General features: G+C 49.7%; 1 protein-coding gene across 4 annotated transcripts in view; it reads right to left on the reverse strand.

The window, feature by feature from the left end:
- The window catches only part of PPP6R2 (protein phosphatase 6 regulatory subunit 2), a 107,310-nt gene extending 102,807 nt beyond the window's left edge, over positions 1 to 4,503 (reverse strand). For all 4 annotated transcript variants that reach the window (XM_072856372.1, XM_072856349.1, XM_072856358.1 and 1 more), the window contains exon 1: positions 4,304 to 4,503. The gene's annotated coding sequence lies outside the window, so the exon portion shown is untranslated. The remainder of the gene's footprint in view (positions 1 to 4,303) is intronic.
- Positions 4,504 to 9,955: the final 5,452 nt, after the last annotated feature.

Genomic DNA, 9,955 nt, shown 5'->3' on the forward strand with positions numbered 1-9,955 from the left:
TTGGTGCAAATAACTTATTGAACTCTGCCATTTAACCATAATGTTATTTTCTCATTCCTTCCGGTTCCCCCTTCTGTCCAGATAAGATTGTGTCCTTAAGCACGCGACATTGACACAAGGGTAAGAAATTTGGTATTGGCAGTGACATCCAGAGGCACCACTTGAGGGACAGGCTGCCCCTGTCCCTGGCACCACGCACGCCTAAGGCATGGCCACCGCCCCGGAGAGCTTACAATCCGCACACGGAATGAGAAAACAGGTAGACACAAAGACAGAGACATTGAGAGGGAAAATCAGTCGCAGTCAGCAGTCACAACTCAACAGCTGCAGAGCTTCCACGCTCAGGCTAATGATTTTAACTTCCTTCTTTTGCCATTAGGTTCTCCTAAGCTAGCTCATCCTAATTTTGCTGACAAGCCCCTTTCCAAAGCTCAGTGCCACATGGTGTTTAGTTTGAAGCGACCCCTGCCAAAGATGACAATTTTAGTTAGGCTTTAGGCACTGCGATGCAGCCATTTATTATGGTAAATACTTGCACTGTCTCAGCTTTATCTAGGACTAAATGGCATTAATAAGCAAAAAGATAGAACGTCACTGTTGATTCAGCCAGTCATGTCAAACTTCCCATTTGCAGACCTGATCTGAACACCATGTACGCAATGTGTGTGGCATTCAAATTCCACAAAAATCCGAGCTTTTTTAGTTTGAGATTTTTAACCTTGGCTATGAAAGCTTCATTTCCCGAGATAACTAATATTTATTTGCCCCTGTTTCCCCCCATACCAGAGTCAACATGCAGGTAAAAATAACCAAGGCATGTAATAATAATGCCAATATTGGTTATTGCAGTGCTGACTGTTTTAGCAGATCAAAACAAGGAGCAGAGAAGTCCATCACAGGGGGAGGGCAGGAGGGTGGGAGGAATATAGACACAGAGAGGGAAAGAGAAAAGCACAATTAAAGAAACAAGCGCCCTCGAAACATAGCAGCGGACAGAAAAGACAACATACTTTTGCTTCTAATAATATTGAATCAAAGACGACACTTAAGTTCCTTTGTTGCTACTATTGGTCACACAGAGGCCACATTCTTTCCCTGATCCTTATATAAACCCACTGACATCTGTAGATTTTCTGTGAAAAGGAGGTAACAAACAGTCAAACCGATTCCCCAGCCCATAAAACATAATTAAGAACAGAACTGCGTTACCCTATAAATAGGGCTAAGAGTAAAAGACTGCTGCTCTGAACTGTGGCTCCATATTTGACTGCCGAGACAGAGAGCTGACATCATTCATTAATACAGTCTATTAACTCTGCTCTCCTCCATTAGTTTTTCAATAATTTTACATCTAGCAAAACAACAAGACCTCCCACAAGTATCCCTCCCTATAAAGTTCTCAAAAGTTCTGTCAACCACTCAGCTCCTGCTTTGCTCTCAACTCACTGACCTCATCCGTTTTTCCTGTGTCATTTACACCCAAGTTTCCCAGTTATTCTTGTCATTCTACTATTGTTTCAGAAACATTTACTATAACAAGATACTCTTCTATTTCTTGGCATTCCAGTTCGCCCATTTTTATGGCTGAGCTTATTACACTGTTCTAGCTATTGCCCTTCAGGCACTAACACTTCAGACTCCAAGCCACTGTGTTAAGAAAACATACTACTCGATTATGTATGTGAAGTCATTTTCCCTAACATATCATCTACAGCTTTTACACTTACACTTCTACACACCTTATTATCAGAAACACAGAGTAAGAAAGCTCATCCTGTTCCCCCCGCCCCGAGCTCTCAAACGTAATGCCTTTCTTTGCTGAAATTCTTCTGTTCCACTAATGCCCTACTGCATCTCAGGGAAGAAAACAGTTTTGGTTTCCTTTTGACACCTTAGCTGATAGCCAGTAAACTCAGGGGAGAACACGAATGAGGAGTTCCTTCCACAGAGCATGGAAAAACACGATCAGCTACGCCTGGGATATCTCCCTACCAAAGAGGAGGGGAAGCGTAACTAAATGATTCCTCCTTCTAGCTCAGGATCGCACTATCTGGGGACAGTGAGAATTTAATTCACTCCAGCTGACCCCCAGTCCAACCAGCAAACTGCGAGTCAGGGGTGGGGGGAGCCCCGCTCAGAAGCCCTGCCGGCCCGCAACAGCTCCACCGGCACCCCTCTGCGGAAGGGGGCTGCGAGGGCTTTCGCCTTCCCCTGCAAGGAAGCACTGCAAAACAGGCTACGCTGCTCGTGACAGCGGCCTGGCGTTTTCTCAAATTAGTTTAAGCCCACAGACTGAGGATGCTTGCTTACTAGGAAAAAAACCCCAAAACAGAAGTTCTTAAAGATAGTTTTCTCTTTGTTATTCATTTTTGACGGTCTCCAATTTCTGAACTGGGACAGGAAAACCCGTCCCTCCTACAACACAACCAAGACTTCGCTGAATACCAGGTTCAGGAGGAGGATGCTTCAGTGCCATCCCCAGAACAAATGCTCGACATCAGTCGTTCTCTCACAGTCTGAGGTTTGCAGGAACCTCCCAAAACCTCAGTGCTGTCTTCTGCACCACCTGTCTGATACCACTCTGCTACAGACCGAGCTCTTCCCAGAAACCTGCTGCAGCCCCACAAATTCACCATGATTTCTAGCCAGGACGTTGTCCTAGGTCCCTGGATTTGCAACATAATACAAAGAAAGTACAAAAGTCACCAGAAACGTCTGCATATCGAATACACGAAAAACAAAGCAAGCCTTCAATTTCAAACCATTTTGTTCTTACCCAATCCTCAGTCATCTTCTCCTGGGCAAATGTTTATCAGTATCCCTCAAACCAGTACAGATCATTAGGTGTTCCTACTGCACCTTCCAAAATGTAACTTTGCTTACCATGATATCACCATTGGTTGCTATGGAAATTGCTATACTACCATCCACCAGATTTTTTTACCATTGAAGTATTTTGGCAGACTGTTTGCTTTTAAGTGTCAGAGTAATGAGAGAAATCATAAATGTTTATTCTCCCATCATTCTTAAAACAGTGCTTTATAACAAAAATCTGCTAGGAAGTGATTACATGCTTGGCTTCAAACATGTAGCTCTGGACAGGACTGGAATCACAACTTTCTCCTTTGTTTTTCGAGAGAGAAAATAAAGTACATGATGAAAACAAGCTTCTGTTTTTAAAATATTAATTTTAAAGTGGGAGATCAAGATATGAAAAATACCTCAGGTCCCTCCAAGTTCTCTCAGTTTCTCTTTTTCACTTCCTAGTTTTGTTTTTTTGGTTTGTTTTTTTTTTTTTTAAACTAGTGCAAAACAAGGCCTTCAAATTCGGAAGGGAGCCCTGGTTAGACTCATCAAGAAGTCATCCTTCTGTAAGATTACGTGTTGTAGTGATTCCATTTGTGACTACAACTCCTACCCCAGTTGCTGTACGTTAATAATACCAGCACGGTGACATTTATTTTCACACGCTGCACACGCGAAGCCGGCGGGGTCCCTCGCAAGGGCTCCGGGCCCTGCACACTCGAAGCCAGCGGGTCCCCAGGAGGCTGACCCTCGCCGCTGACCTTGCCAACGCCACCTCTCCCGACAGCTTCAGCAATTACCCACTGGCCAGGCGTGAGTCACGAAAACCTGGATCCCCGCGTTCTCATCACCCAACCCCACCAGGTCGACACCCCCCCCCCCCCCAGGAAAAAAAAAAAAAAAAAAAAAAAAGAGAAAGCAAACTCTGATCTCTCTTACACGCGCAGAAAGTCGGGTTTAACCCAGATATCGCACGGAACGACAGGGGGGGACTCCAGCACGGCCGAGAGCAAGGGCTCAAAAACGGACCTCTGCCATCAGAGCTGCGGGCGGGGCGGCGCGGCCACCCCGGGGGCTACGGGCTGCTGAAAAAACCCAAAAACTGGGAAAAACCAAGCCAGGGGCAGCTGGACGCGGCCCTGCAGCCCGGGCAGCGCTACGGGACCGGGGACCGGCTCCTGCCGGCGCTCCGGGGGGTGGGAAGGGGGTGTCGCTGCGGCCGGGGAGGCCGAAGCGGAGGCGGCGGCGGCGGGGGAAGGAGGCGGCGGGCCGGAGGGGCTGGCGGGGCGGCAGGCCGCGCACCGCCTCCGCGGCCCGCCGGGCCCAGCGCCCCGGCCCCGGCGCAGGAAGGCGGAAGCGGCCCGCGGCGGGGCGCAGCCCGCGGCCCGGCCGGCCCCGGCCCCGGCGCGGCGGCAGGTGGCGGCGGGAGGGCGGGCGGCGGTGACAGCTCGGCGGCGGCGGCGGCGGCGCGGGCGGCGGGCCCGCCCGCGGGTCTCACCTGCTGGGGGTCCGGGCCTGCCCTCCGCCCCGCGGCGAGGCCGCTGGCGCGCTGCCTGGCTGCGAGGGCCGGCAGCCCGGCGGGCATGGGCCGCGTCCGAGGCGGGGCGCGGCGGCCGGGGCTGCGCTGACAGCGGGCGGCGAGGCGGCGAGCTGCGGGCGCTCCGGCTGCCTCCAAAATGGCGGCGGCCCCGCTGCTGCCCAGCGCCGCGCGGGGGCGGGAGGGCGGGGCCGCGCGGGGGCGGGGCGGGCGGGGCGGGGCGCGGGCGGGGCCGCGCGCCGGGGGCGGCATCTGGGCCGGGGGCGAGGGCGGGGCGGGGCGGGGCGGGCGGGGCAGCGCGCGGGGCCGGGGCCGGGGCCGGGGGGGCGGCCCCACGGCGGGGACCGGGTTGAGGCAAGGGGACGGGTCACCGCCCGGGACAGCGCTCTGCGGCACGGGGACGGGCCGCGGGCCGCCCGGGTGGGCGAGCTGCGGCCCCGGGGTGGCTCGTCGTGACGGGCGGGCAGCCCCCGGGTGGTGGCTCGTGGCCTCGGGGGACACAGGCGCAGGCCGGGAGGAGGGCAGGACCCCGGGGCCGGGGGGACGTGGGGACAGCGGGAGCCCTTCTGTGGCCGCTGCCTTCGAGTAACGGGAGGCAGAAGCGGCGGGAGGGGGAAGGCCCCTGTTCCCCACCCAGCAGCGGTGGGGACGGCCCCGGGGTCCCCGGGAATAACGTCCGGGAGGAGCGGGGAGACAGCGGAGACGGGCTGCGGGGGGGTTAACGCTGGGGTGACACGGTGCACCGCGTCCTGCGAGGTGGGGATCAGTGTGGAGGAGAAGGGAGGGAGCGAGAGGGGAAAAAGAGGAGAAGAAGGAAAAAGGGATGACCCAAAAGACAGAAGAAAACAGTACCGGGAGAAGGATCCCTCTTAGTCATGCTGGCTTGCGGGGCTAAGTAGGTTTCATTGTTGCCTTGCCCAGATTTGTCTTCGTACGTGAACAAACTGCTTTCCAAGTGCCAGCATCATCCAGGAACCCAACAGGAACGGATCCAATTCTTCTCTTAATTCCAAAGTGAATTCCTGCCATCAGATTTACCACTATGTCTTGCCTTCTTCGCTACTCTCATTTAGGCCTTGACCCTGCAAATATTAATACACACGGTTAAAATTTCACGCGTACGTGTCTGCTTCAGAACCTACGGACAGCTCTGCCGTGGAAGTGCCTGCTGGAACCGCCATGGTGCCAAACGTGCCCGGCGGATGGAGATGACGACGAGGGAAAATGTGGATTTTGCCAGCAAGGCATGTGAAAAAAATAAACAAGTTTTATACTGCCCTGTTTACACGATAGGGTTCGGGTTGTTGCCACAGAAACACCACCAAAAATGTCACCCATGACTAAATGGGCAAAATTTCTAGTTTGTGCCTGTTTTTTCACCATACGGGCTTGAAGGCAAGGGCTCCAAGAGTTTATATGGTACCTAGTATGGTAATTAACACTTTGTTGGCCATTAATAAAGAAAAAAAAATAGTACAACCTCAGAAGTTTCATTTCTCTATTTTGTCTATTGGAGGGTAATGAGATTATAAAGCATTTTTTGTGGCTGCTTGTGGCTTCCGGGGACACGACGACGACTATCCAAGCAAATTCCCGAGTCTTCCAGCCATCCCCGGAGCGTGTTCATTTCCCCATGTAGCGCAGGAGGGCCGGGGCTGCCGACCCTGTCTTCTCCAGCTCATTGCTAGAGTACCAGTCTTGGAACAGCTTCCTTCTTTTCTCCTCCAGCCCTCTGAAATGCACTAAAATACAGCTGAACTATCCGGGCTTGGCAGCGAGCACAGGCTCGGGCTGCCAGCTCACCTCTCCCGGCCAGGACGCAGGCAGGTACAAGAACGGGGAGAGCTACTGAAATAGGGAAAACAACCCGCGGGTCTGAGCCCCTGGTTGTTTTACAAGGGCAGCTCTATTCTACTGTGAACAAACTGTCGGTCGCTCCTGTGGCTACTCGTGCCGACATGCAGGTGCTGAATACAGGTGTGACCTCTTGCCTGTTCAAACAGATACAAAAATCAGTGTTTGCCTACTTGTGCGCATAGGAAAATGCAGTAATTTTAGGTTTCACATCCTTTGCTGTTGTTAAAATCCACACCAGGATGTAAGTAATGAAAAATATTATCATGTTATTGTCCTCTCACTGATGTTTCAGCTTTCCTAAACAGGAAGAAGCTGATCATTTAGTGTCCTTCCGCCAACGGTTTTAGCATTTCCAGGGCAATTGTTTATTGAAATTCACGCTGTCCATATTCAGTCCGATGCATACTTAAAAACACGCATCTTGAACAATCTTATGATTATTTAGTTTCCAATACAGCAAAAATACATTCAGAAAAGGACTGCCTCTTTCACAGTTTTACAGTAAAATGCCTAAGGATTTTTACCATTGCGTACTAAACTAGTACAGTGACCTCACCAGGTCATAAAAACCAGGTTATGACCTCACCAGGTTATAAAAACGCGAATTTACTTTTAAATCCTAATGCCTGTGAATAAGAAACAGCTTTGCTGTTTACACGGTGTTTTCTATCAGCCTGGTTTCCCCACCGATCGTTTCGAAAGTCACACAGAACAAACAGAAAGAAGGAGCAAGGTACAACAGTGCCAGCCCTGCTTAAATTAACAGTAACTCAAGCGCGGGGACGGAGCCGCTATTCTGGCCAGTGACCTCAGTTCTCCCTGTCCTGCAGAGAGATTAGGCAGCCGAGCCTGCCTGCCGTTGTGCCGTGTCAAAGACTCTTGTGGAACAGCAGCTCGGCCGTAAGCTCTCTCAGATAGCAGAGTTGTCATCGTGCCAAGTTGTATGTCATTTAGCATAGCGTTGACGCTAACAATAATGGATACGGACAATTTAGAAACAATCCGAATTGTGTAAGCACACAACGTGTAAAACTCATTCTCACAGGCGGCCGAACAGATACTCGAGGGGCACAATAAGAATTCGCCCCGCTGCTCCCGACGAGGACAGCCTCTCACCGTGCTTTCATTACCTGCACTGTTGCAGGCCCGCACCTAAAGCCACGGCTTCAAACCAACACCACGTCCAGTCCCGGGGCGGTTAGCCCTGCTTTCATCGGGCTTGCACCCCAGGTATTAGCATGCGTAATTGCATCTTTGTCCTGTATGCAAATTTTCAGTCTTCGGACTACAAGGCTGGTGAACAGTCTCACTTTTTTTTCTACGCACCGAGCATGTATTTCACAACCAAAACTGTGTCGTTAACATGCACCTCTGAACTTGAAAAGCTGCCGCTCTTTAACTCAAATAACTTGATTTACACATCAAGCAGTCAGGACGTATTAAATCGTGTCTTGTTGTGTGACTTGCTGTACAACTAGCTAGCGAGGGTTTGTTCGTTTCTTTGCGGTGCGGAACACCTTTCTAAGGAAGTTTTGATTCTGAGCTTGAAGTTTGGTGAAAAAGCATAAAAACCAGAATTTTTGTCAGAAATCCAACGATCACTGCAGCGAAGACTTGGGCAGAGCACGGATGCTTGTGTCTTCAGACCCGCAGCACAGTGAGCATTCCGGATTTCGCACCCTGAGCACAGCTCTCCAGTTCTGGAACTGGAGGAAGGAGCCTGAGCCTCGCTGAAGGTTCACACCTAGAGCGGGATGAGGCCCACGTTTTGCCAGGAGGCTGCACAACCAGAAAGAGAATGTCGATGATGAAGAATGCTGGGCTCTATTATTGGCTTAGAAATGAAGTGTGATCTAGTGCCTAGAACAGACATTATATCAGGATCGCCAAGCTACAATTTTGACATTAATTCTGAGAAACACTGAAGGGAGGGGAAGAGTTCATTCTGCTGGAGTCATAGGCTCTTTTCCTAAATATAATTTGTGTGTTAGGTTTTCCAAACACCAAGAATTATATTTGGCTGCCTTTTGGGGCAAGTTATAAGGCCTTGTTCAAATAACAAAGCTCTGAAGTGTGCAGAATATAAACAGCAATCAGAAGCGAGGCTGGCGAGCTAACATTTCTTGGCTTACAGTGTATTGCACGTTCCTCTAGTCTGCAGGGTATTTATGTTTCTCCTCTTGTCTGGGGAATATTATCCTGACTGGCAATGCAAGAGCAAAGGCAGACAAACTGAAGCTGAATGCAAAATATCCTGCAAAATCTGGTAGGCCGGTTGCTCTTGAGAGCTCTGATGCAAAAGATAATTATAGATGAAAGTGTAGCAACCGCTGTGGTTAAGGTTGCGAAATGTTCTATTTACTCAGGTTGCTTAGGAGCCGTGCAAAAACGACATGCTGGCCCCGTGCAGCACAGTATCTCCGGCGAGGCCGGAGCTTTGGAGAGGATCAGATCTGCAGCGTTCTCGAGTTCTGCAGAACCCTTATTGCCCAAATATGGTCCAGGAGCATATAGGCGCTTAAAAGGCTAGAAATTGCAGGCCTGTGATTAGCTGTTTCGTAGAGACCAAAAGCTCAGAAGGCCCAGCCCTCCACGCTGGGCAGATTAAATTCTTCTCTTGGAGAAAATACCACTTTGCAGCTTTCTCTGCAGAAGTCGGAGGAGCACCAGACCAGCATCCTCCCCACCCCTTGCAAAAGGGCTGCAGAGCCAGATACCTATCAGGGCTTAAAGTCTTCCCTGTTGTTGTTTCAAGACAAGCTGAGGAAATTAATTATAAAAGCTCTTGTGTTTAGACAACACTGAACAAAAATTACTCTGGGGCATGTCCTCAGCTTGTGTAAATTGTCAGGAGATATCAAAGTAAAGATCAAATGCCAGGCCTTCCCTCAGATATCCTGTGTGTGTTATGACACAGCAGCTACACGTGGTCAGAAATTGTTTTCCAAACAGGAGCACAACGCAATGCAGTCATACCATGGTTAGGCTAATGATGTGGTAGGACCATCACATATTGTGCTAACCAGCATCATCCCCTTGTCTTCTTACTTTTTTTGCGCTTTGATTACCTCAATGTGCTGTTTCTTCATGCTTAAGCCACGCAATCTCCTCATCAGGACCGTACTGCAGCTTGCTAAACGTAGCTGTGGCCCATTATTAGGGTGCAGAGGTGCTACACTAGCACAAACAATGCATTGTAATATTAACTGTAAAGTAACATTATTATTTATTATAGGCTCTCGGCATACTGTATCTAAAGAATTGTTGTTACGATAAGCTACATTACTTGTTTGATACTAATGTTATGTCCAGTCATATAGCTGTCACAACACATACATGTAAGGAGAACACGCTCTTTAGTCTTCCTATTGTTGAGGACTTTCTTCATCAGCCAATTTCGCCACCACGAACGTATGAAATGTTGGGGAGGTCTCTACAGAAGTCCAGCATAAGAGACACATCTGCTTTGGTCCTACTTACAACCTCAGAAAATCCTAATACATTTTTCTTCCTTACTAAATGTGTAGGACAAGTTATCAAAGAAAACAAGGGACAAAAACCCCACCAAGCTTATAGCTGCTTCTTGCCAGAGAAGGGGCATGATGAAAATATAAGAAAAATAACCTGAAGAAAAAAAAACTGACATTTTTTGCCTGGCATCCTTTGTCTCATGATAAAAATCACCCTTAATCTTATTTCCAAGGGGTCTCATATAGCTGATCTCACTGCAGCCACACATACATTACTGGCTTGCCA

This window comes from Ciconia boyciana, chromosome 1 (genome assembly GCF_034638445.1).
Source record: "Ciconia boyciana chromosome 1, ASM3463844v1, whole genome shotgun sequence".
NCBI lineage: Eukaryota > Metazoa > Chordata > Aves > Ciconiiformes > Ciconiidae > Ciconia > Ciconia boyciana.